At 42.8% G+C, this 23,387-nt stretch overlaps 36 non-coding genes across 36 annotated transcripts; all 36 read left to right on the forward strand.

Moving 5' to 3' along the window:
* Positions 1-414: 414 nt before the first annotated feature.
* trnad-guc (transfer RNA aspartic acid (anticodon GUC)) lies at positions 415-486 on the forward strand. The gene has a single exon. It is a non-coding gene; the product is annotated as a tRNA-Asp (tRNA).
* Positions 487-603: 117 nt separating this feature from the next.
* trnag-gcc (transfer RNA glycine (anticodon GCC)) lies at positions 604-674 on the forward strand. Its single transcript has one exon. It is a non-coding gene; the product is annotated as a tRNA-Gly (tRNA).
* Positions 675-1,590: 916 nt separating this feature from the next.
* trnad-guc (transfer RNA aspartic acid (anticodon GUC)) lies at positions 1,591-1,662 on the forward strand. The gene has a single exon. It is a non-coding gene; the product is annotated as a tRNA-Asp (tRNA).
* A 118-nt stretch (positions 1,663-1,780) lies between these two features.
* On the forward strand, positions 1,781-1,851 carry trnag-gcc (transfer RNA glycine (anticodon GCC)). The gene has a single exon. It is a non-coding gene; the product is annotated as a tRNA-Gly (tRNA).
* A 916-nt stretch (positions 1,852-2,767) lies between these two features.
* On the forward strand, positions 2,768-2,839 carry trnad-guc (transfer RNA aspartic acid (anticodon GUC)). The gene has a single exon. It is a non-coding gene; the product is annotated as a tRNA-Asp (tRNA).
* Positions 2,840-3,944: 1,105 nt separating this feature from the next.
* Positions 3,945-4,016, forward strand: trnad-guc (transfer RNA aspartic acid (anticodon GUC)). The gene has a single exon. It is a non-coding gene; the product is annotated as a tRNA-Asp (tRNA).
* Positions 4,017-4,134: 118 nt separating this feature from the next.
* Positions 4,135-4,205, forward strand: trnag-gcc (transfer RNA glycine (anticodon GCC)). Its single transcript has one exon. It is a non-coding gene; the product is annotated as a tRNA-Gly (tRNA).
* A 916-nt stretch (positions 4,206-5,121) lies between these two features.
* trnad-guc (transfer RNA aspartic acid (anticodon GUC)) lies at positions 5,122-5,193 on the forward strand. The gene has a single exon. It is a non-coding gene; the product is annotated as a tRNA-Asp (tRNA).
* A 118-nt stretch (positions 5,194-5,311) lies between these two features.
* Positions 5,312-5,382, forward strand: trnag-gcc (transfer RNA glycine (anticodon GCC)). Its single transcript has one exon. It is a non-coding gene; the product is annotated as a tRNA-Gly (tRNA).
* Positions 5,383-6,298: 916 nt separating this feature from the next.
* On the forward strand, positions 6,299-6,370 carry trnad-guc (transfer RNA aspartic acid (anticodon GUC)). The gene has a single exon. It is a non-coding gene; the product is annotated as a tRNA-Asp (tRNA).
* A 118-nt stretch (positions 6,371-6,488) lies between these two features.
* trnag-gcc (transfer RNA glycine (anticodon GCC)) lies at positions 6,489-6,559 on the forward strand. The gene has a single exon. It is a non-coding gene; the product is annotated as a tRNA-Gly (tRNA).
* A 916-nt stretch (positions 6,560-7,475) lies between these two features.
* Positions 7,476-7,547, forward strand: trnad-guc (transfer RNA aspartic acid (anticodon GUC)). Its single transcript has one exon. It is a non-coding gene; the product is annotated as a tRNA-Asp (tRNA).
* A 118-nt stretch (positions 7,548-7,665) lies between these two features.
* trnag-gcc (transfer RNA glycine (anticodon GCC)) lies at positions 7,666-7,736 on the forward strand. The gene has a single exon. It is a non-coding gene; the product is annotated as a tRNA-Gly (tRNA).
* Positions 7,737-8,653: 917 nt separating this feature from the next.
* On the forward strand, positions 8,654-8,725 carry trnad-guc (transfer RNA aspartic acid (anticodon GUC)). Its single transcript has one exon. It is a non-coding gene; the product is annotated as a tRNA-Asp (tRNA).
* Positions 8,726-8,843: 118 nt separating this feature from the next.
* trnag-gcc (transfer RNA glycine (anticodon GCC)) lies at positions 8,844-8,914 on the forward strand. Its single transcript has one exon. It is a non-coding gene; the product is annotated as a tRNA-Gly (tRNA).
* A 916-nt stretch (positions 8,915-9,830) lies between these two features.
* Positions 9,831-9,902, forward strand: trnad-guc (transfer RNA aspartic acid (anticodon GUC)). Its single transcript has one exon. It is a non-coding gene; the product is annotated as a tRNA-Asp (tRNA).
* Positions 9,903-10,020: 118 nt separating this feature from the next.
* Positions 10,021-10,091, forward strand: trnag-gcc (transfer RNA glycine (anticodon GCC)). The gene has a single exon. It is a non-coding gene; the product is annotated as a tRNA-Gly (tRNA).
* Positions 10,092-11,007: 916 nt separating this feature from the next.
* trnad-guc (transfer RNA aspartic acid (anticodon GUC)) lies at positions 11,008-11,079 on the forward strand. Its single transcript has one exon. It is a non-coding gene; the product is annotated as a tRNA-Asp (tRNA).
* Positions 11,080-11,197: 118 nt separating this feature from the next.
* On the forward strand, positions 11,198-11,268 carry trnag-gcc (transfer RNA glycine (anticodon GCC)). The gene has a single exon. It is a non-coding gene; the product is annotated as a tRNA-Gly (tRNA).
* Positions 11,269-12,184: 916 nt separating this feature from the next.
* On the forward strand, positions 12,185-12,256 carry trnad-guc (transfer RNA aspartic acid (anticodon GUC)). The gene has a single exon. It is a non-coding gene; the product is annotated as a tRNA-Asp (tRNA).
* Positions 12,257-12,374: 118 nt separating this feature from the next.
* trnag-gcc (transfer RNA glycine (anticodon GCC)) lies at positions 12,375-12,445 on the forward strand. The gene has a single exon. It is a non-coding gene; the product is annotated as a tRNA-Gly (tRNA).
* Positions 12,446-14,987: 2,542 nt separating this feature from the next.
* Positions 14,988-15,060, forward strand: trnad-guc (transfer RNA aspartic acid (anticodon GUC)). Its single transcript has one exon. It is a non-coding gene; the product is annotated as a tRNA-Asp (tRNA).
* Positions 15,061-15,178: 118 nt separating this feature from the next.
* trnag-gcc (transfer RNA glycine (anticodon GCC)) lies at positions 15,179-15,249 on the forward strand. The gene has a single exon. It is a non-coding gene; the product is annotated as a tRNA-Gly (tRNA).
* A 916-nt stretch (positions 15,250-16,165) lies between these two features.
* On the forward strand, positions 16,166-16,237 carry trnad-guc (transfer RNA aspartic acid (anticodon GUC)). Its single transcript has one exon. It is a non-coding gene; the product is annotated as a tRNA-Asp (tRNA).
* Positions 16,238-16,355: 118 nt separating this feature from the next.
* Positions 16,356-16,426, forward strand: trnag-gcc (transfer RNA glycine (anticodon GCC)). The gene has a single exon. It is a non-coding gene; the product is annotated as a tRNA-Gly (tRNA).
* Positions 16,427-17,342: 916 nt separating this feature from the next.
* Positions 17,343-17,414, forward strand: trnad-guc (transfer RNA aspartic acid (anticodon GUC)). The gene has a single exon. It is a non-coding gene; the product is annotated as a tRNA-Asp (tRNA).
* A 118-nt stretch (positions 17,415-17,532) lies between these two features.
* trnag-gcc (transfer RNA glycine (anticodon GCC)) lies at positions 17,533-17,603 on the forward strand. The gene has a single exon. It is a non-coding gene; the product is annotated as a tRNA-Gly (tRNA).
* Positions 17,604-18,603: 1,000 nt separating this feature from the next.
* Positions 18,604-18,675, forward strand: trnad-guc (transfer RNA aspartic acid (anticodon GUC)). The gene has a single exon. It is a non-coding gene; the product is annotated as a tRNA-Asp (tRNA).
* A 118-nt stretch (positions 18,676-18,793) lies between these two features.
* Positions 18,794-18,864, forward strand: trnag-gcc (transfer RNA glycine (anticodon GCC)). The gene has a single exon. It is a non-coding gene; the product is annotated as a tRNA-Gly (tRNA).
* Positions 18,865-19,780: 916 nt separating this feature from the next.
* trnad-guc (transfer RNA aspartic acid (anticodon GUC)) lies at positions 19,781-19,852 on the forward strand. The gene has a single exon. It is a non-coding gene; the product is annotated as a tRNA-Asp (tRNA).
* A 118-nt stretch (positions 19,853-19,970) lies between these two features.
* On the forward strand, positions 19,971-20,041 carry trnag-gcc (transfer RNA glycine (anticodon GCC)). Its single transcript has one exon. It is a non-coding gene; the product is annotated as a tRNA-Gly (tRNA).
* Positions 20,042-20,957: 916 nt separating this feature from the next.
* Positions 20,958-21,029, forward strand: trnad-guc (transfer RNA aspartic acid (anticodon GUC)). Its single transcript has one exon. It is a non-coding gene; the product is annotated as a tRNA-Asp (tRNA).
* A 118-nt stretch (positions 21,030-21,147) lies between these two features.
* Positions 21,148-21,218, forward strand: trnag-gcc (transfer RNA glycine (anticodon GCC)). Its single transcript has one exon. It is a non-coding gene; the product is annotated as a tRNA-Gly (tRNA).
* A 916-nt stretch (positions 21,219-22,134) lies between these two features.
* On the forward strand, positions 22,135-22,206 carry trnad-guc (transfer RNA aspartic acid (anticodon GUC)). Its single transcript has one exon. It is a non-coding gene; the product is annotated as a tRNA-Asp (tRNA).
* Positions 22,207-22,324: 118 nt separating this feature from the next.
* On the forward strand, positions 22,325-22,395 carry trnag-gcc (transfer RNA glycine (anticodon GCC)). Its single transcript has one exon. It is a non-coding gene; the product is annotated as a tRNA-Gly (tRNA).
* Positions 22,396-23,311: 916 nt separating this feature from the next.
* On the forward strand, positions 23,312-23,383 carry trnad-guc (transfer RNA aspartic acid (anticodon GUC)). The gene has a single exon. It is a non-coding gene; the product is annotated as a tRNA-Asp (tRNA).
* Positions 23,384-23,387: the final 4 nt, after the last annotated feature.

Raw genomic sequence — 23,387 nt, forward strand, 5'->3', positions numbered from 1 at the left:
CTTACCGTTTGGACATTTACGCATTCTCAGTAGACTTTTGTGAATCCATTGTAGATTTCCAGTGTGTGAGGTGATGTACTTTGTGCAAGGCTTTAGTTGTTAAATGGGAAACGAATATCCAACAAGTCAGTGACAACTGTCTTGAGTTTGGCCTTTGCGACTATGTCCTGGGATTTTCCACACACACCTCACCTTCTAACTACTATCGTGTGGCTTGTGAGAGGTATAGAGCAAAACCGAATACATGTACGTGTTCGTGAGGGTCTCAGCTTTCCATAGATGGGTCATAGTAGTTTCTAGCTCTAACCATTCAGTCTCTACAGATGTTTTTGTTTGAAGGGTTAACACCCAACTCTCCAAATTTAGTGATAGTATCCAATGCTCCACATTTTTTCAAATGACCAAACCACCTGCTCCTCGTTAGTATAGTGGTGAGTATCCCCGCCTGTCACGCGGGAGACCGGGGTTCAATTCCCCGACGGGAGGAAAGACTGATTTTATTAGGGTGTACAATGTCTCTGATCCCACAAAGTGGAAGATATGCTTTGAATTAAAGCTTCTTATTACGATTTCCAGCCGTGGGGGTTATTTCAGCATCGCAAGGCATTGGTTGTTCCGTGGTAGAATTCTTGCCTGCCACGCGGGAGGCCCGGGTTTGATTCCCGGCCAATGCAGGAACTTTTTAACAAGCCATTTTGACAAGTATGCAAACCCCTGAGGAAGAAATCTATGTTTACATTGCCAGGTTAACAGCAATCTCTGGTCATGGTAGAATTCTCAACTGACTCTTGAAAAGTCTGAGTTTGGGTTCACTTACCGTTTGGACATTTACGCATTCTCAGTAGCCTTTTGTGAATCCATTGTAGATTTCCAGTGTGTGAGGTGATGTACTTTGTGCAAGGCTTTAGTTGTTAAATGGGAAACGAATATCCAACAAGTCAGTGACAACTGTCTTGAGTTTGGCCTTTGTGACAAAAGTCTGAGTTTGGGATCACTTACCGTTTGGACATTTACGCATTCTCAGTAGACTTTTGTGAATCCATTGTAGATTTCCAGTGTGTGAGGTGATGTACTTTGTGCAAGGCTTTAGTTGTTAAATGGGAAACGAATATCCAACAAGTCAGTGACAACTGTCTTGAGTTTGGCCTTTGTGACAAAAGTCTGAGTTTGGGATCACTTACCGTTTGGACATTTACGCATTCTCAGTAGACTTTTGTGAATCCATTGTAGATTTCCAGTGTGTGAGGTGATGTACTTTGTGCAAGGCTTTAGTTGTTAAATGGGAAACGAATATCCAACAAGTCAGTGACAACTGTCTTGAGTTTGGCCTTTGCGACTATGTCCTGGGATTTTCCACACACACCTCACCTTCTAACTACTATCGTGTGGCTTGTGAGAGGTATAGAGCAAAACCGAATACATGTACGTGTTCGTGAGGGTCTCAGCTTTCCATAGATGGGTCATAGTAGTCTCTAGCTCTAACCATTCAGTCTCTACAGATGTTTTTGTTGGAAGGGTTAACACCCAACTCTCCAAATTTAGGGATAGTATCCAATGCTCCACATTTTTTCAAATGACCAAACCACCTGCTCCTCGTTAGTATAGTGGTGAGTATCCCCGCCTGTCACGCGGGAGACCGGGGTTCAATTCCCCGACGGGAAGGAAAGACTGATTTTATTAGGGTGTACAATGTCTCTGATCCCACAAAGTGGAAGATATGCTTTGAATTAAAGCTTCTTATTACGATTTCCAGCCGTGGGGGTTATTTCAGCATCGCAAGGCATTGGTTGTTCCGTGGTAGAATTCTTGCCTGCCACGCGGGAGGCCCGGGTTTGATTCCCGGCCAATGCAGGAATTTTTTAACAAGCCATTTTGACAAGTATGCAAACCCCTGAGGAAGAAATCTATGTTTACATTGCCAGGTTAACAGCAATCTCTGGTCATGGTAGAATTCTCAACTGACTCTTGAAAAGTCTGAGTTTGGGTTCACTTACCGTTTGGACATTTACGCATTCTCAGTAGCCTTTTGTGAATCCATTGTAGATTTCCAGTGTGTGAGGTGATGTACTTTGTGCAAGGCTTTAGTTGTTAAATGGGAAACGAATATCCAACAAGTCAGTGACAACTGTCTTGAGTTTGGCTTTTGTGACAAAAGTCTGAGTTTGGGATCACTTACCGTTTGGACATTTACGCATTCTCAGTAGACTTTTGTGAATCCATTGTAGATTTCCAGTGTGTGAGGTGATGTACTTTGTGCAAGGCTTTAGTTGTTAAATGGGAAACGAATATCCAACAAGTCAGTGACAACTGTCTTGAGTTTGGCTTTTGTGACAAAAGTCTGAGTTTGGGATCACTTACCGTTTGGACATTTACGCATTCTCAGTAGCCTTTTGTGAATCCATTGTAGATTTCCAGTGTGTGAGGTGATGTACTTTGTGCAAGGCTTTAGTTGTTAAATGGGAAACGAATATCCAACAAGTCAGTGACAACTGTCTTGAGTTTGGCCTTTGCGACTATGTCCTGGGATTTTCCACACACACCTCACCTTCTAACTACTATCGTGTGGCTTGTGAGAGGTATAGAGCAAAACCGAATACATGTACGTGTTCGTGAGGGTCTCAGCTTTCCATAGATGGGTCATAGTCGTCTCTAGCTCTAACCATTCAGTCTCTACAGATGTTTTTGTTGGAAGGGTTAACACCCAACTCTCCAAATTTAGGGATAGTATCCAATGCTCCACATTTTTTCAAATGACCAAACCACCTGCTCCTCGTTAGTATAGTGGTGAGTATCCCCGCCTGTCACGCGGGAGACCGGGGTTCAATTCCCCGACGGGAAGGAAAGACTGATTTTATTAGGGTGTACAATGTCTCTGATCCCACAAAGTGGAAGATATGCTTTGAATTAAAGCTTCTTATTACGATTTCCAGCCGTGGGGGTTATTTCAGCATCGCAAGGCATTGGTTGTTCCGTGGTAGAATTCTTGCCTGCCACGCGGGAGGCCTGGGTTTGATTCCCGGCCAATGCAGGAATTTTTTAACAAGCCATTTTGACAAGTATGCAAACCCCTGAGGAAGAAATCTATGTTTACATTGCCAGGTTAACAGCAATCTCTGGTCATGGTAGAATTCTCAAATGACTCTTGAAAAGTCTGAGTTTGGGTTCACTTACCGTTTGGACATTTACGCATTCTCAGTAGCCTTTTGTGAATCCATTGTAGATTTCCAGTGTGTGAGGTGATGTACTTTGTGCAAGGCTTTAGTTGTTAAATGGGAAACGAATATCCAACAAGTCAGTGACAACTGTCTTGAGTTTGGCCTTTGTGACAAAAGTCTGAGTTTGGGATCACTTACCGTTTGGACATTTACGCATTCTCAGTAGCCTTTTGTGAATCCATTGTAGATTTCCAGTGTGTGAGGTGATGTACTTTGTGCAAGGCTTTAGTTGTTAAATGGGAAACGAATATCCAACAAGTCAGTGACAACTGTCTTGAGTTTGGCTTTTGTGACAAAAGTCTGAGTTTGGGATCACTTACCGTTTGGACATTTACGCATTCTCAGTAGACTTTTGTGAATCCATTGTAGATTTCCAGTGTGTGAGGTGATGTACTTTGTGCAAGGCTTTAGTTGTTAAATGGGAAACGAATATCCAACAAGTCAGTGACAACTGTCTTGAGTTTGGCCTTTGCGACTATGTCCTGGGATTTTCCACACACACCTCACCTTCTAACTACTATCGTGTGGCTTGTGAGAGGTATAGAGCAAAACCGAATACATGTACGTGTTCGTGAGGGTCTCAGCTTTCCATAGATGGGTCATAGTCGTCTCTAGCTCTAACCATTCAGTCTCTACAGATGTTTTTGTTGGAAGGGTTAACACCCAACTCTCCAAATTTAGGGATAGTATCCAATGCTCCACATTTTTTCAAATGACCAAACCACCTGCTCCTCGTTAGTATAGTGGTGAGTATCCCCGCCTGTCACGCGGGAGACCGGGGTTCAATTCCCCGACGGGAAGGAAAGACTGATTTTATTAGGGTGTACAATGTCTCTGATCCCACAAAGTGGAAGATATGCTTTGAATTAAAGCTTCTTATTACGATTTCCAGCCGTGGGGGTTATTTCAGCATCGCAAGGCATTGGTTGTTCCGTGGTAGAATTCTTGCCTGCCACGCGGGAGGCCCGGGTTTGATTCCCGGCCAATGCAGGAATTTTTTAACAAGCCATTTTGACAAGTATGCAAACCACTGAGGAAGAAATCTATGTTTACATTGCCAGGTTAACAGCAATCTCTGGTCATGGTAGAATTCTCAACTGACTCTTGAAAAGTCTGAGTTTGGGTTCACTTACCGTTTGGACATTTACGCATTCTCAGTAGCCTTTTGTGAATCCATTGTAGATTTCCAGTGTGTGAGGTGATGTACTTTGTGCAAGGCTTTAGTTGTTAAATGGGAAACGAATATCCAACAAGTCAGTGACAACTGTCTTGAGTTTGGCCTTTGTGACAAAAGTCTGAGTTTGGGATCACTTACCGTTTGGACATTTACGCATTCTCAGTAGACTTTTGTGAATCCATTGTAGATTTCCAGTGTGTGAGGTGATGTACTTTGTGCAAGGCTTTAGTTGTTAAATGGGAAACGAATATCCAACAAGTCAGTGACAACTGTCTTGAGTTTGGCTTTTGTGACAAAAGTCTGAGTTTGGGATCACTTACCGTTTGGACATTTACGCATTCTCAGTAGACTTTTGTGAATCCATTGTAGATTTCCAGTGTGTGAGGTGATGTACTTTGTGCAAGGCTTTAGTTGTTAAATGGGAAACGAATATCCAACAAGTCAGTGACAACTGTCTTGAGTTTGGCCTTTGCGACTATGTCCTGGGATTTTCCACACACACCTCACCTTCTAACTACTATCGTGTGGCTTGTGAGAGGTATAGAGCAAAACCGAATACATGTACGTGTTCGTGAGGGTCTCAGCTTTCCATAGATGGGTCATAGTAGTCTCTAGCTCTAACCATTCAGTCTCTACAGATGTTTTTGTTGGAATGGTTAACACCCAACTCTCCAAATTTAGGGATAGTATCCAATGCTCCACATGTTTTCAAATGACCAAACCACCTGCTCCTCGTTAGTATAGTGGTGAGTATCCCCGCCTGTCACGCGGGAGACCGGGGTTCAATTCCCCGACGGGGAGGAAAGACTGATTTTATTAGGGTGTACAATGTCTCTGATCCCACAAAGTGGAAGATATGCTTTGAATTAAAGCTTCTTATTACGATTTCCAGCCGTGGGGGTTATTTCAGCATCGCAAGGCATTGGTTGTTCCGTGGTAGAATTCTTGCCTGCCACGCGGGAGGCCCGGGTTTGATTCCCGGCCAATGCAGGAACTTTTTAACAAGCCATTTTGACAAGTATGCAAACCCCTGAGGAAGAAATCTATGTTTACATTGCCAGGTTAACAGCAATCTCTGGTCATGGTAGAATTCTCAACTGACTCTTGAAAAGTCTGAGTTTGGGATCACTTACCGTTTGGACATTTACGCATTCTCAGTAGACTTTTGTGAATCCATTGTAGATTTCCAGTGTGTGAGGTGATGTACTTTGTGCAAGGCTTTAGTTGTTAAATGGGAAACGAATATCCAACAAGTCAGTGACAACTGTCTTGAGTTTGGCCTTTGTGACAAAAGTCTGAGTTTGGGATCACTTACCGTTTGGACATTTACGCATTCTCAGTAGACTTTTGTGAATCCATTGTAGATTTCCAGTGTGTGAGGTGATGTACTTTGTGCAAGGCTTTAGTTGTTAAATGGGAAACGAATATCCAACAAGTCAGTGACAACTGTCTTGAGTTTGGCTTTTGTGACAAAAGTCTGAGTTTGGGATCACTTACCGTTTGGACATTTACGCATTCTCAGTAGACTTTTGTGAATCCATTGTAGATTTCCAGTGTGTGAGGTGATGTACTTTGTGCAAGGCTTTAGTTGTTAAATGGGAAACGAATATCCAACAAGTCAGTGACAACTGTCTTGAGTTTGGCCTTTGCGACTATGTCCTGGGATTTTCCACACACACCTCACCTTCTAACTACTATCGTGTGGCTTGTGAGAGGTATAGAGCAAAACCGAATACATGTACGTGTTCGTGAGGGTCTCAGCTTTCCATAGATGGGTCATAGTAGTTTCTAGCTCTAACCATTCAGTCTCTACAGATGTTTTTGTTGGAAGGGTTAACACCCAACTCTCCAAATTTAGGGATAGTATCCAATGCTCCACATTTTTTCAAATGACCAACCCACCTGCTCCTCGTTAGTATAGTGGTGAGTATCCCCGCCTGTCACGCGGGAGACCGGGGTTCAATTCCCCGACGGGGAGGAAAGACTGATTTTATTAGGGTGTACAATGTCTCTGATCCCACAAAGTGGAAGATATGCTTTGAATTAAAGCTTCTTATTACGATTTCCAGCCGTGGGGGTTATTTCAGCATCGCAAGGCATTGGTTGTTCCGTGGTAGAATTCTTGCCTGCCACGCTGGAGGCCCGGGTTTGATTCCCGGCCAATGCAGGAATTTTTTAACAAGCCATTTTGACAAGTATGCAAACCCCTGAGGAAGAAATCTATGTTTACATTGCCAGGTTAACAGCAATCTCTGGTCATGGTAGAATTCTCAACTGACTCTTGAAAAGTCTGAGTTTGGGTTCACTTACCGTTTGGACATTTACGCATTCTCAGTAGACTTTTGTGAATCCATTGTAGATTTCCAGTGTGTGAGGTGATGTACTTTGTGCAAGGCTTTAGTTGTTAAATGGGAAACGAATATCCAACAAGTCAGTGACAACTGTCTTGAGTTTGGCCTTTGTGACAAAAGTCTGAGTTTGGGATCACTTACCGTTTGGACATTTACGCATTCTCAGTAGACTTTTGTGAATCCATTGTAGATTTCCAGTGTGTGAGGTGATGTACTTTGTGCAAGGCTTTAGTTGTTAAATGGGAAACGAATATCCAACAAGTCAGTGACAACTGTCTTGAGTTTGGCTTTTGTGACAAAAGTCTGAGTTTGGGATCACTTACCGTTTGGACATTTACGCATTCTCAGTAGACTTTTGTGAATCCATTGTAGATTTCCAGTGTGTGAGGTGATGTACTTTGTGCAAGGCTTTAGTTGTTAAATGGGAAACGAATATCCAACAAGTCAGTGACAACTGTCTTGAGTTTGGCCTTTGCGACTATGTCCTGGGATTTTCCACACACACCTCACCTTCTAACTACTATCGTGTGGCTTGTGAGAGGTATAGAGCAAAACCGAATACATGTACGTGTTCGTGAGGGTCTCAGCTTTCCATAGATGGGTCATAGTAGTCTCTAGCTCTAACCATTCAGTCTCTACAGATGTTTTTGTTGGAAGGGTTAACACCCAACTCTCCAAATTTAGGGATAGTATCCAATGCTCCACATTTTTTCAAATGACCAAACCACCTGCTCCTCGTTAGTATAGTGGTGAGTATCCCCGCCTGTCACGCGGGAGACCGGGGTTCAATTCCCCGACGGGAAGGAAAGACTGATTTTATTAGGGTGTACAATGTCTCTGATCCCACAAAGTGGAAGATATGCTTTGAATTAAAGCTTCTTATTACGATTTCCAGCCGTGGGGGTTATTTCAGCATCGCAAGGCATTGGTTGTTCCGTGGTAGAATTCTTGCCTGCCACGCGGGAGGCCCGGGTTTGATTCCCGGCCAATGCAGGAATTTTTTAACAAGCCATTTTGACAAGTATGCAAACCCCTGAGGAAGAAATCTATGTTTACATTGCCAGGTTAACAGCAATCTCTGGTCATGGTAGAATTCTCAACTGACTCTTGAAAAGTCTGAGTTTGGGATTCACTTACCGTTTGGACATTTACGCATTCTCAGTAGACTTTTGTGAATCCATTGTAGATTTCCAGTGTGTGAGGTGATGTACTTTGTGCAAGGCTTTAGTTGTTAAATGGGAAACGAATATCCAACAAGTCAGTGACAACTGTCTTGAGTTTGGCCTTTGTGACAAAAGTCTGAGTTTGGGATCACTTACCGTTTGGACATTTACGCATTCTCAGTAGACTTTTGTGAATCCATTGTAGATTTCCAGTGTGTGAGGTGATGTACTTTGTGCAAGGCTTTAGTTGTTAAATGGGAAACGAATATCCAACAAGTCAGTGACAACTGTCTTGAGTTTGGCTTTTGTGACAAAAGTCTGAGTTTGGGATCACTTACCGTTTGGACATTTACGCATTCTCAGTAGACTTTTGTGAATCCATTGTAGATTTCCAGTGTGTGAGGTGATGTACTTTGTGCAAGGCTTTAGTTGTTAAATGGGAAACGAATATCCAACAAGTCAGTGACAACTGTCTTGAGTTTGGCCTTTGCGACTATGTCCTGGGATTTTCCACACACACCTCACCTTCTAACTACTATCGTGTGGCTTGTGAGAGGTATAGAGCAAAACCGAATACATGTACGTGTTCGTGAGGGTCTCAGCTTTCCATAGATGGGTCATAGTCGTCTCTAGCTCTAACCATTCAGTCTCTACAGATGTTTTTGTTGGAAGGGTTAACACCCAACTCTCCAAATTTAGGGATAGTATCCAATGCTCCACATTTTTTCAAATGACCAAACCACCTGCTCCTCGTTAGTATAGTGGTGAGTATCCCCGCCTGTCACGCGGGAGACCGGGGTTCAATTCCCCGACGGGAAGGAAAGACTGATTTTATTAGGGTGTACAATGTCTCTGATCCCACAAAGTGGAAGATATGCTTTGAATTAAAGCTTCTTATTACGATTTCCAGCCGTGGGGGTTATTTCAGCATCGCAAGGCATTGGTTGTTCCGTGGTAGAATTCTTGCCTGCCACGCGGGAGGCCCGGGTTTGATTCCCGGCCAATGCAGGAATTTTTTAACAAGCCATTTTGACAAGTATGCAAACCCCTGAGGAAGAAATCTATGTTTACATTGCCAGGTTAACAGCAATCTCTGGTCATGGTAGAATTCTCAACTGACTCTTGAAAAGTCTGAGTTTGGGATCACTTACCGTTTGGACATTTACGCATTCTCAGTAGACTTTTGTGAATCCATTGTAGATTTCCAGTGTGTGAGGTGATGTACTTTGTGCAAGGCTTTAGTTGTTAAATGGGAAACGAATATCCAACAAGTCAGTGACAACTGTCTTGAGTTTGGCCTTTGTGACAAAAGTCTGAGTTTGGGATCACTTACCGTTTGGACATTTACGCATTCTCAGTAGACTTTTGTGAATCCATTGTAGATTTCCAGTGTGTGAGGTGATGTACTTTGTGCAAGGCTTTAGTTGTTAAATGGGAAACGAATATCCAACAAGTCAGTGACAACTGTCTTGAGTTTGGCTTTTGTGACAAAAGTCTGAGTTTGGGATCACTTACCGTTTGGACATTTACGCATTCTCAGTAGACTTTTGTGAATCCATTGTAGATTTCCAGTGTGTGAGGTGATGTACTTTGTGCAAGGCTTTAGTTGTTAAATGGGAAACGAATATCCAACAAGTCAGTGACAACTGTCTTGAGTTTGGCCTTTGCGACTATGTCCTGGGATTTTCCACACACACCTCACCTTCTAACTACTATCGTGTGGCTTGTGAGAGGTATAGAGCAAAACCGAATACATGTACGTGTTCGTGAGGGTCTCAGCTTTCCATAGATGGGTCATAGTAGTCTCTAGCTCTAACCATTCAGTCTCTACAGATGTTTTTGTTGGAAGGGTTAACACCCAACTCTCCAAATTTAGGGATAGTATCCAATGCTCCACATTTTTTCAAATGACCAAACCACCTGCTCCTCGTTAGTATAGTGGTGAGTATCCCCGCCTGTCACGCGGGAGACCGGGGTTCAATTCCCCGACGGGAAGGAAAGACTGATTTTATTAGGGTGTACAATGTCTCTGATCCCACAAAGTGGAAGATATGCTTTGAATTAAAGCTTCTTATTACGATTTCCAGCCGTGGGGGTTATTTCAGCATCGCAAGGCATTGGTTGTTCCGTGGTAGAATTCTTGCCTGCCACGCGGGAGGCCCGGGTTTGATTCCCGGCCAATGCAGGAATTTTTTAACAAGCCATTTTGACAAGTATGCAAACCCCTGAGGAAGAAATCTATGTTTACATTGCCAGGTTAACAGCAATCTCTGGTCATGGTAGAATTCTCAACTGACTCTTGAAAAGTCTGAGTTTGGGTTCACTTACCGTTTGGACATTTACGCATTCTCAGTAGCCTTTTGTGAATCCATTGTAGATTTCCAGTGTGTGAGGTGATGTACTTTGTGCAAGGCTTTAGTTGTTAAATGGGAAACGAATATCCAACAAGTCAGTGACAACTGTCTTGAGTTTGGCCTTTGTGACAAAAGTCTGAGTTTGGGATCACTTACCGTTTGGACATTTACGCATTCTCAGTAGCCTTTTGTGAATCCATTGTAGATTTCCAGTGTGTGAGGTGATGTACTTTGTGCAAGGCTTTAGTTGTTAAATGGGAAACGAATATCCAACAAGTCAGTGACAACTGTCTTGAGTTTGGCTTTTGTGACAAAAGTCTGAGTTTGGGATCACTTACCGTTTGGACATTTACGCATTCTCAGTAGACTTTTGTGAATCCATTGTAGATTTCCAGTGTGTGAGGTGATGTACTTTGTGCAAGGCTTTAGTTGTTAAATGGGAAACGAATATCCAACAAGTCAGTGACAACTGTCTTGAGTTTGGCCTTTGCGACTATGTCCTGGGATTTTCCACACACACCTCACCTTCTAACTACTATCGTGTGGCTTGTGAGAGGTATAGAGCAAAACCGAATACATGTACGTGTTCGTGAGGGTCTCAGCTTTCCATAGATGGGTCATAGTCGTCTCTAGCTCTAACCATTCAGTCTCTACAGATGTTTTTGTTGGAAGGGTTAACACCCAACTCTCCAAATTTAGGGATAGTATCCAATGCTCCACATTTTTTCAAATGACCAAACCACCTGCTCCTCGTTAGTATAGTGGTGAGTATCCCCGCCTGTCACGCGGGAGACCGGGGTTCAATTCCCCGACGGGAAGGAAAGACTGATTTTATTAGGGTGTACAATGTCTCTGATCCCACAAAGTGGAAGATATGCTTTGAATTAAAGCTTCTTATTACGATTTCCAGCCGTGGGGGTTATTTCAGCATCGCAAGGCATTGGTTGTTCCGTGGTAGAATTCTTGCCTGCCACGCGGGAGGCCCGGGTTTGATTCCCGGCCAATGCAGGAATTTTTTAACAAGCCATTTTGACAAGTATGCAAACCCCTGAGGAAGAAATCTATGTTTACATTGCCAGGTTAACAGCAATCTCTGGTCATGGTAGAATTCTCAACTGACTCTTGAAAAGTCTGAGTTTGGGATCACTTACCGTTTGGACATTTACGCATTCTCAGTAGACTTTTGTGAATCCATTGTAGATTTCCAGTGTGTGAGGTGATGTACTTTGTGCAAGGCTTTAGTTGTTAAATGGGAAACGAATATCCAACAAGTCAGTGACAACTGTCTTGAGTTTGGCCTTTGTGACAAAAGTCTGAGTTTGGGATCACTTACCGTTTGGACATTTACGCATTCTCAGTAGACTTTTGTGAATCCATTGTAGATTTCCAGTGTGTGAGGTGATGTACTTTGTGCAAGGCTTTAGTTGTTAAATGGGAAACGAATATCCAACAAGTCAGTGACAACTGTCTTGAGTTTGGCTTTTGTGACAAAAGTCTGAGTTTGGGATCACTTACCGTTTGGACATTTACGCATTCTCAGTAGACTTTTGTGAATCCATTGTAGATTTCCAGTGTGTGAGGTGATGTACTTTGTGCAAGGCTTTAGTTGTTAAATGGGAAACGAATATCCAACAAGTCAGTGACAACTGTCTTGAGTTTGGCCTTTGCGACTATGTCCTGGGATTTTCCACACACACCTCACCTTCTAACTACTATCGTGTGGCTTGTGAGAGGTATAGAGCAAAACCGAATACATGTACGTGTTCGTGAGGGTCTCAGCTTTCCATAGATGGGTCATAGTCGTCTCTAGCTCTAACCATTCAGTCTCTACAGATGTTTTTGTTGGAAGGGTTAACACCCAACTCTCCAAATTTAGGGATAGTATCCAATGCTCCACATTTTTTCAAATGACCAAACCACCTGCTCCTCGTTAGTATAGTGGTGAGTATCCCCGCCTGTCACGCGGGAGACCGGGGTTCAATTCCCCGACGGGAAGGAAAGACTGATTTTATTAGGGTGTACAATGTCTCTGATCCCACAAAGTGGAAGATATGCTTTGAATTAAAGCTTCTTATTACGATTTCCAGCCGTGGGGGTTATTTCAGCATCGCAAGGCATTGGTTGTTCCGTGGTAGAATTCTTGCCTGCCACGCGGGAGGCCCGGGTTTGATTCCCGGCCAATGCAGGAATTTTTTAACAAGCCATTTTGACAAGTATGCAAACCCCTGAGGAAGAAATCTATGTTTACATTGCCAGGTTAACAGCAATCTCTGGTCATGGTAGAATTCTCAACTGACTCTTGAAAAGTCTGAGTTTGGGATCACTTACCGTTTGGACATTTACGCATTCTCAGTAGACTTTTGTGAATCCATTGTAGATTTCCAGTGTGTGAGGTGATGTACTTTGTGCAAGGCTTTAGTTGTTAACCTCTCTGGGCTATGTGGGACGATTTCGTCCCACCTACGTAACAGCCACTTCAATCCAGTGGCGCGATTTTTGAATCGTTAGAAATGCTATAACTTCAATTTCTCAAACATATGACTATTTCACAGCTATTTAAAGACAAGAATCTCGTTAATCTAACCCCACTGTCCGATTTCAAAAAGGCTTTACAACAAAAGCAAAACATTAGATTATGTCAGCAGAGTACCCAGCCAGAAATAATCACACAGCCATTTTTCAAGCTAGCATATCATGTCACATAAACCCAAACCATATCTAAATGCAGCACTAACCTTTGATGATCTTCATCAGATGACACACCTAGGACATTGTGTTATACAATACATGCATGTCTGTTCAATCAAGTTCATATTTATATCAAAAACCAGCTTTTTACATTAGCATGTGACGTTCAGAACTAGCATTCCCACCGAACACTTCCGGTGATTTTACTAAATTACTCACGATAAACGTTCACAAAAAGCATAACAATTATTTTAAGAATTATAGATACATTACCCCTCTATGCACTCGATATGTCCGATTTTAAAATAGCTTTTCGGATGAAGCACATTTTGCAATAATCTAAGTACATAGCCCGGCATTACAGGGCTAGCTATTTAGATACCCACCCAGTTCAGCCTCCACCAAAATCACATTTCCTATAAGAAAAATGTTCTTACCTTGCTTGTTCTTCATCAGAATACACTGCCAGGACTTCTACTTCAATAACAAATGTTGGTTTGGTCCCAAATAATCCATCGTTATGTTCCAACAGCGACGTTTTGTTCGTGAGTTCTAGAATGCTTCTTCGCGGTGTCGCGCATGGCGCATTGGCGTGTCAAAAATGTCTAAATATTCCATTACCGTACTTCGAAGCATGTCAACCGCTGTTTAAAACCAATTTTTATGCCATTTATGTCATAGAGAAGTGTTAATATTCCGACCGGGAGTATGCATTGAGCCTAAACAGCCGAATAAAATTTCTCCTCAGAAGCGACTCATGCACGCGCATCATTGAAAGGTCCTCCGAGCATCCACTTACAAAAGGCGATAATATATTTCAACCTGAGGTTCCCTCGTAAACCTTCAGTTATTTCGCGGGCTCTGAGAGCCTATTGGAGCCCTGGGAATTGTCACGTTACAGCTAAGATCCTTACTTTTCAATAAAAAGAGGTAAGACGCACGACTCCTTGTCAGACAGGGTACTTCCTGCTTGAAGCCTTGTCAGGTTTTTGCCTGCCATAGGAGTTCTGTTATACTCACAGACACCATTCAAACAGTTTTAGAAAATTCAGAGTGTTTTCTATCCAAACCTGAACAATAATATGCATATTCTAGCTTCTGAGTTGGTGTAGGAGGCAGTTAAAAATGGGAACATATTTTTTCCAAAATTCTCAATACTGCCCCCTATACCAAAGAGGTTAAATGGGAAACGAATATCCAACAAGTCAGTGACAACTGTCTTGAGTTTGGCCTTTGTGACAAAAGTCTGAGTTTGGGATCACTTACCGTTTGGACATTTACGCATTCTCAGTAGACTTTTGTGAATCCATTGTAGATTTCCAGTGTGTGAGGTGATGTACTTTGTGCAAGGCTTTAGTTGTTAAATGGGAAACGAATATCCAACAAGTCAGTGACAACTGTCTTGAGTTTGGCTTTTGTGACAAAAGTCTGAGTTTGGGATCACTTACCGTTTGGACATTTACGCATTCTCAGTAGACTTTTGTGAATCCATTGTAGATTTCCAGTGTGTGAGGTGATGTACTTTGTGCAAGGCTTTAGTTGTTAAATGGGAAACGAATATCCAACAAGTCAGTGACAACTGTCTTGAGTTTGGCTTTTGTGACAAAAGTCTGAGTTTGGGATCACTTACCGTTTGGACATTTACGCATTCTCAGTAGACTTTTGTGAATCCATTGTAGATTTCCAGTGTGTGAGGTGATGTACTTTGTGCAAGGCTTTAGTTGTTAAATGGGAAACGAATATCCAACAAGTCAGTGACAACTGTCTTGAGTTTGGCCTTTGCGACTATGTCCTGGGATTTTCCACACACACCTCACCTTCTAACTACTATCGTGTGGCTTGTGAGAGGTATAGAGCAAAACCGAATACATGTACGTGTTCGTGAGGGTCTCAGCTTTCCATAGATGGGTCATAGTAGTCTCTAGCTCTAACCATTCAGTCTCTACAGATGTTTTTGTTGGAAGGGTTAACACCCAACTCTCCAAATTTAGGGATAGTATCCAATGCTCCACATTTTTTCAAATGACCAAACCACCTGCTCCTCGTTAGTATAGTGGTGAGTATCCCCGCCTGTCACGCGGGAGACCGGGGATTCAATTCCCCGACGGGGAGGAAAGACTGATTTTATTAGGGTGTACAATGTCTCTGATCCCACAAAGTGGAAGATATGCTTTGAATTAAAGCTTCTTATTACGATTTCCAGCCGTGGGGGTTATTTCAGCATCGCAAGGCATTGGTTGTTCCGTGGTAGAATTCTTGCCTGCCACGCGGGAGGCCCGGGTTTGATTCCCGGCCAATGCAGGAATTTTTTAACAAGCCATTTTGACAAGTATGCAAACCCCTGAGGAAGAAATCTATGTTTACATTGCCAGGTTAACAGCAATCTCTGGTCATGGTAGAATTCTCAACTGACTCTTGAAAAGTCTGAGTTTGGGTTCACTTACCGTTTGGACATTTACGCATTCTCAGTAGCCTTTTGTGAATCCATTGTAGATTTCCAGTGTGTGAGGTGATGTACTTTGTGCAAGGCTTTAGTTGTTAAATGGGAAACGAATATCCAACAAGTCAGTGACAACTGTCTTGAGTTTGGCCTTTGTGACAAAAGTCTGAGTTTGGGATCACTTACCGTTTGGACATTTACGCATTCTCAGTAGACTTTTGTGAATCCATTGTAGATTTCCAGTGTGTGAGGTGATGTACTTTGTGCAAGGCTTTAGTTGTTAAATGGGAAACGAATATCCAACAAGTCAGTGACAACTGTCTTGAGTTTGGCTTTTGTGACAAAAGTCTGAGTTTGGGATCACTTACCGTTTGGACATTTACGCATTCTCAGTAGACTTTTGTGAATCCATTGTAGATTTCCAGTGTGTGAGGTGATGTACTTTGTGCAAGGCTTTAGTTGTTAAATGGGAAACGAATATCCAACAAGTCAGTGACAACTGTCTTGAGTTTGGCCTTTGCGACTATGTCCTGGGATTTTCCACACACACCTCACCTTCTAACTACTATCGTGTGGCTTGTGAGAGGTATAGAGCAAAACCGAATACATGTACGTGTTCGTGAGGGTCTCAGCTTTCCATAGATGGGTCATAGTAGTCTCTAGCTCTAACCATTCAGTCTCTACAGATGTTTTTGTTGGAAGGGTTAACACCCAACTCTCCAAATTTAGGGATAGTATCCAATGCTCCACATTTTTTCAAATGACCAAACCACCTGCTCCTCGTTAGTATAGTGGTGAGTATCCCCGCCTGTCACGCGGGAGACCGGGGTTCAATTCCCCGACGGGAAGGAAAGACTGATTTTATTAGGGTGTACAATGTCTCTGATCCCACAAAGTGGAAGATATGCTTTGAATTAAAGCTTCTTATTACGATTTCCAGCCGTGGGGGTTATTTCAGCATCGCAAGGCATTGGTTGTTCCGTGGTAGAATTCTTGCCTGCCACGCGGGAGGCCCGGGTTTGATTCCCGGCCAATGCAGGAATTTTTTAACAAGCCATTTTGACAAGTATGCAAACCCCTGAGGAAGAAATCTATGTTTACATTGCCAGGTTAACAGCAATCTCTGGTCATGGTAGAATTCTCAACTGACTCTTGAAAAGTCTGAGTTTGGGTTCACTTACCGTTTGGACATTTACGCATTCTCAGTAGCCTTTTGTGAATCCATTGTAGATTTCCAGTGTGTGAGGTGATGTACTTTGTGCAAGGCTTTAGTTGTTAAATGGGAAACGAATATCCAACAAGTCAGTGACAACTGTCTTGAGTTTGGCCTTTGTGACAAAAGTCTGAGTTTGGGATCACTTACCGTTTGGACATTTACGCATTCTCAGTAGACTTTTGTGAATCCATTGTAGATTTCCAGTGTGTGAGGTGATGTACTTTGTGCAAGGCTTTAGTTGTTAAATGGGAAACGAATATCCAACAAGTCAGTGACAACTGTCTTGAGTTTGGCTTTTGTGACAAAAGTCTGAGTTTGGGATCACTTACCGTTTGGACATTTACGCATTCTCAGTAGACTTTTGTGAATCCATTGTAGATTTCCAGTGTGTGAGGTGATGTACTTTGTGCAAGGCTTTAGTTGTTAAATGGGAAACGAATATCCAACAAGTCAGTGACAACTGTCTTGAGTTTGGCCTTTGCGACTATGTCCTGGGATTTTCCACACACACCTCACCTTCTAACTACTATCGTGTGGCTTGTGAGAGGTATAGAGCAAAACCGAATACATGTACGTGTTCGTGAGGGTCTCAGCTTTCCATACATGGGTCATAGTAGTCTCTAGCTCTAACCATTCAGTCTCTACAGATGTTTTTGTTGGAAGGGTTAACACCCAACTCTCCAAATTTAGGGATAGTATCCAATGCTCCACATTTTTTCAAATGACCAAACCACCTGCTCCTCGTTAGTATAGTGGTGAGTATCCCCGCCTGTCACGCGGGAGACCGGGGTTCAATTCCCCGACGGGGAGGAAAGACTGATTTTATTAGGGTGTACAATGTCTCTGATCCCACAAAGTGGAAGATATGCTTTGAATTAAAGCTTCTTATTACGATTTCCAGCCGTGGGGGTTATTTCAGCATCGCAAGGCATTGGTTGTTCCGTGGTAGAATTCTTGCCTGCCACGCTGGAGGCCCGGGTTTGATTCCCGGCCAATGCAGGAATTTTTTAACAAGCCATTTTGACAAGTATGCAAACCCCTGAGGAAGAAATCTATGTTTACATTGCCAGGTTAACAGCAATCTCTGGTCATGGTAGAATTCTCAACTGACTCTTGAAAAGTCTGAGTTTGGGTTCACTTACCGTTTGGACATTTACGCATTCTCAGTAGCCTTTTGTGAATCCATTGTAGATTTCCAGTGTGTGAGGTGATGTACTTTGTGCAAGGCTTTAGTTGTTAAATGGGAAACGAATATCCAATTTGTGAATCCATTGTAGATTTCCAGTGTGTGAGGTGATGTACTTTGTGCAAGGCTTTAGTTGTTAAATGGGAAACGAATATCCAACAAGTCACAGTGGACAACTGTCTTGAGTTTGGCCTTTGTGACAAAAGTCTGAGTTTGGGATCACTTACCGTTTGGACATTACGCATTCTCAGTAGACTTTTGTGAATCCATGTAGATTTCCAGTGTGTGAGGTGATTACTTGTGCCAAGGCTTTAGTTGTTAAATGGAAACGAATATCCAACAAGTCAGTGACAACTGTCTTGAGTTTGGCTTTTGTGACAAAGTCTGAGTTTGGGATCACTTACCGTTTGGACATTTACGCATTCTCAGTAGACTTTTGTGAATCCATTGTAGATTTCCAGTGTGTGAGGTGATGTACTTTGTGCAAGGCTTTAGTTGTTAAATGGGAAACGAATATCCAACAAGTCAGTGACAACTGTCTTGAGTTTGGCCTTTGCGACTATGTCCTGGGATTTTCCACACACACCTCACCTTCTAACTACTATCGTGTGGCTTGTGAGAGGTATAGAGCAAAACCGAATACATGTACGTGTTCGTGAGGGTCTCAGCTTTCCATAGATGGGTCATAGTAGTCTCTAGCTCTAACCATTCAGTCTCTACAGATGTTTTTGTTGGAAGGGTTAACACCCAACTCTCCAAATTTAGGGATAGTATCCAATGCTCCACATTTTTTCAAATGACCAAACCACCTGCTCCTCGTTAGTATAGTGGTGAGTATCCCCGCCTGTCACGCGGGAGACCGGGATTCAATTCCCCGACGGGGAGGAAAGACTGATTTTATTAGGGTGTACAATGTCTCTGATCCCACAAAGTGGAAGATATGCTTTGAATTAAAGCTTCTTATTACGATTTCCAGCCGTGGGGGTTATTTCAGCATCGCAAGGCATTGGTTGTTCCGTGGTAGAATTCTTGCCTGCCACGCGGGAGGCCCGGGTTTGATTCCCGGCCAATGCAGGAATTTTTTAACAAGCCATTTTGACAAGTATGCAAACCCCTGAGGAAGAAATCTATGTTTACATTGCCAGGTTAACAGCAATCTCTGGTCATGGTAGAATTCTCAACTGACTCTTGAAAAGTCTGAGTTTGGGTTCACTTACCGTTTGGACATTTACGCATTCTCAGTAGCCTTTTGTGAATCCATTGTAGATTTCCAGTGTGTGAGGTGATGTACTTTGTGCAAGGCTTTAGTTGTTAAATGGGAAACGAATATCCAACAAGTCAGTGACAACTGTCTTGAGTTTGGCCTTTGTGACAAAAGTCTGAGTTTGGGATCACTTACCGTTTGGACATTTACGCATTCTCAGTAGACTTTTGTGAATCCATTGTAGATTTCCAGTGTGTGAGGTGATGTACTTTGTGCAAGGCTTTAGTTGTTAAATGGGAAACGAATATCCAACAAGTCAGTGACAACTGTCTTGAGTTTGGCTTTTGTGACAAAAGTCTGAGTTTGGGATCACTTACCGTTTGGACATTTACGCATTCTCAGTAGACTTTTGTGAATCCATTGTAGATTTCCAGTGTGTGAGGTGATGTACTTTGTGCAAGGCTTTAGTTGTTAAATGGGAAACGAATATCCAACAAGTCAGTGACAACTGTCTTGAGTTTGGCCTTTGCGACTATGTCCTGGGATTTTCCACACACACCTCACCTTCTAACTACTATCGTGTGGCTTGTGAGAGGTATAGAGCAAAACCGAATACATGTACGTGTTCGTGAGGGTCTCAGCTTTCCATAGATGGGTCATAGTCGTCTCTAGCTCTAACCATTCAGTCTCTACAGATGTTTTTGTTGGAAGGGTTAACACCCAACTCTCCAAATTTAGGGATAGTATCCAATGCTCCACATTTTTTCAAATGACCAAACCACCTGCTCCTCGTTAGTATAGTGGTGAGTATCCCCGCCTGTCACGCGGGAGACCGGGGTTCAATTCCCCGACGGGGAGGAAAGACTGATTTTATTAGGGTGTACAATGTCTCTGATCCCACAAAGTGGAAGATATGCTTTGAATTAAAGCTTCTTATTACGATTTCCAGCCGTGGGGGTTATTTCAGCATCGCAAGGCATTGGTTGTTCCGTGGTAGAATTCTTGCCTGCCACGCGGGAGGCCCGGGTTTGATTCCCGGCCAATGCAGGAATTTTTTAACAAGCCATTTTGACAAGTATGCAAACCCCTGAGGAAGAAATCTATGTTTACATTGCCAGGTTAACAGCAATCTCTGGTCATGGTAGAATTCTCAACTGACTCTTGAAAAGTCTGAGTTTGGGTTCACTTACCGTTTGGACATTTACGCATTCTCAGTAGCCTTTTGTGAATCCATTGTAGATTTCCAGTGTGTGAGGTGATGTACTTTGTGCAAGGCTTTAGTTGTTAAATGGGAAACGAATATCAAACAAGTCAGTGACAACTGTCTTGAGTTTGGCCTTTGTGACAAAAGTCTGAGTTTGGGATCACTTACCGTTTGGACATTTACGCATTCTCAGTAGACTTTTGTGAATCCATTGTAGATTTCCAGTGTGTGAGGTGATGTACTTTGTGCAAGGCTTTAGTTGTTAAATGGGAAACGAATATCCAACAAGTCAGTGACAACTGTCTTGAGTTTGGCTTTTGTGACAAAAGTCTGAGTTTGGGATCACTTACCGTTTGGACATTTACGCATTCTCAGTAGACTTTTGTGAATCCATTGTAGATTTCCAGTGTGTGAGGTGATGTACTTTGTGCAAGGCTTTAGTTGTTAAATGGGAAACGAATATCCAACAAGTCAGTGACAACTGTCTTGAGTTTGGCCTTTGCGACTATGTCCTGGGATTTTCCACACACACCTCACCTTCTAACTACTATCGTGTGGCTTGTGAGAGGTATAGAGCAAAACCGAATACATGTACGTGTTCGTGAGGGTCTCAGCTTTCCATAGATGGGTCATAGTAGTCTCTAGCTCTAACCATTCAGTCTCTACAGATGTTTTTGTTGGAAGGGTTAACACCCAACTCTCCAAATTTAGGGATAGTATCCAATGCTCCACATTTTTTCAAATGACCAAACCACCTGCTCCTCGTTAGTATAGTGGTGAGTATCCCCGCCTGTCACGCGGGAGACCGGGGTTCAATTCCCCGACGGGAAGGAAAGACTGATTTTATTAGGGTGTACAATGTCTCTGATCCCACAAAGTGGAAGATATGCTTTGAATTAAAGCTTCTTATTACGATTTCCAGCCGTGGGGGTTATTTCAGCATCGCAAGGCATTGGTTGTTCCGTGGTAGAATTCTTGCCTGCCACGCGGGAGGCCCGGGTTTGATTCCCGGCCAATGCAGGAATTTTTTAACAAGCCATTTTGACAAGTATGCAAACCCCTGAGGAAGAAATCTATGTTTACATTGCCAGGTTAACAGCAATCTCTGGTCATGGTAGAATTCTCAACTGACTCTTGAAAAGTCTGAGTTTGGGATCACTTACCGTTTGGACATTTACGCATTCTCAGTAGACTTTTGTGAATCCATTGTAGATTTCCAGTGTGTGAGGTGATGTACTTTGTGCAAGGCTTTAGTTGTTAAATGGGAAACGAATATCCAACAAGTCAGTGACAACTGTCTTGAGTTTGGCCTTTGTGACAAAAGTCTGAGTTTGGGATCACTTACCGTTTGGACATTTACGCATTCTCAGTAGACTTTTGTGAATCCATTGTAGATTTCCAGTGTGTGAGGTGATGTACTTTGTGCAAGGCTTTAGTTGTTAAATGGGAAACGAATATCCAACAAGTCAGTGACAACTGTCTTGAGTTTGGCTTTTGTGACAAAAGTCTGAGTTTGGGATCACTTACCGTTTGGACATTTACGCATTCTCAGTAGACTTTTGTGAATCCATTGTAGATTTCCAGTGTGTGAGGTGATGTACTTTGTGCAAGGCTTTAGTTGTTAAATGGGAAACGAATATCCAACAAGTCAGTGACAACTGTCTTGAGTTTGGCCTTTGCGACTATGTCCTGGGATTTTCCACACACACCTCACCTTCTAACTACTATCGTGTGGCTTGTGAGAGGTATAGAGCAAAACCGAATACATGTACGTGTTCGTGAGGGTCTCAGCTTTCCATAGATGGGTCATAGTAGTCTCTAGCTCTAACCATTCAGTCTCTACAGATGTTTTTGTTGGAAGGGTTAACACCCAACTCTCCAAATTTAGGGATAGTATCCAATGCTCCACATTTTTTCAAATGACCAAACCACCTGCTCCTCGTTAGTATAGTGGTGAGTATCCCCGCCTGTCACGCGGGAGACCGGGGTTCAATTCCCCGACGGGAAGGAAAGACTGATTTTATTAGGGTGTACAATGTCTCTGATCCCACAAAGTGGAAGATATGCTTTGAATTAAAGCTTCTTATTACGATTTCCAGCCGTGGGGGTTATTTCAGCATCGCAAGGCATTGGTTGTTCCGTGGTAGAATTCTTGCCTGCCACGCGGGAGGCCCGGGTTTGATTCCCGGCCAATGCAGGAACTTTTTAACAAGCCATTTTGACAAGTATGCAAACCCCTGAGGAAGAAATCTATGTTTACATTGCCAGGTTAACAGCAATCTCTGGTCATGGTAGAATTCTCAACTGACTCTTGAAAAGTCTGAGTTTGGGATCACTTACCGTTTGGACATTTACGCATTCTCAGTAGACTTTTGTGAATCCATTGTAGATTTCCAGTGTGTGAGGTGATGTACTTTGTGCAAGGCTTTAGTTGTTAAATGGGAAACGAATATCCAACAAGTCAGTGACAACTGTCTTGAGTTTGGCCTTTGTGACAAAAGTCTGAGTTTGGGATCACTTACCGTTTGGACATTTACGCATTCTCAGTAGACTTTTGTGAATCCATTGTAGATTTCCAGTGTGTGAGGTGATGTACTTTGTGCAAGGCTTTAGTTGTTAAATGGGAAACGAATATCCAACAAGTCAGTGACAACTGTCTTGAGTTTGGCTTTTGTGACAAAAGTCTGAGTTTGGGATCACTTACCGTTTGGACATTTACGCATTCTCAGTAGACTTTTGTGAATCCATTGTAGATTTCCACTGTGTGAGGTGATGTACTTTGTGCAAGGCTTTAGTTGTTAAATGGGAAACGAATATCCAACAAGTCAGTGACAACTGTCTTGAGTTTGGCCTTTGCGACTATGTCCTGGGATTTTCCACACACACCTCACCTTCTAACTACTATCGTGTGGCTTGTGAGAGGTATAGAGCAAAACCGAATACATGTACGTGTTCGTGAGGGTCTCAGCTTTCCATAGATGGGTCATAGTCGTCTCTAGCTCTAACCATTCAGTCTCTACAGATGTTTTTGTTGGAAGGGTTAACACCCAACTCTCCAAATTTAGGGATAGTATCCAATGCTCCACATTTTTTCAAATGACCAAACCACCTGCTCCTCGTTAGTATAGTGGTGAGTATCCCCGCCTGTCACGCGGGAGACCGGGGTTCAATTCCCCGACGGGAAGGAAA

This window comes from Salmo trutta, unplaced genomic scaffold (assembly GCF_901001165.1).
Source record: "Salmo trutta unplaced genomic scaffold, fSalTru1.1, whole genome shotgun sequence".
NCBI classification, from domain to species: Eukaryota; Metazoa; Chordata; class Actinopteri; order Salmoniformes; family Salmonidae; genus Salmo; species Salmo trutta.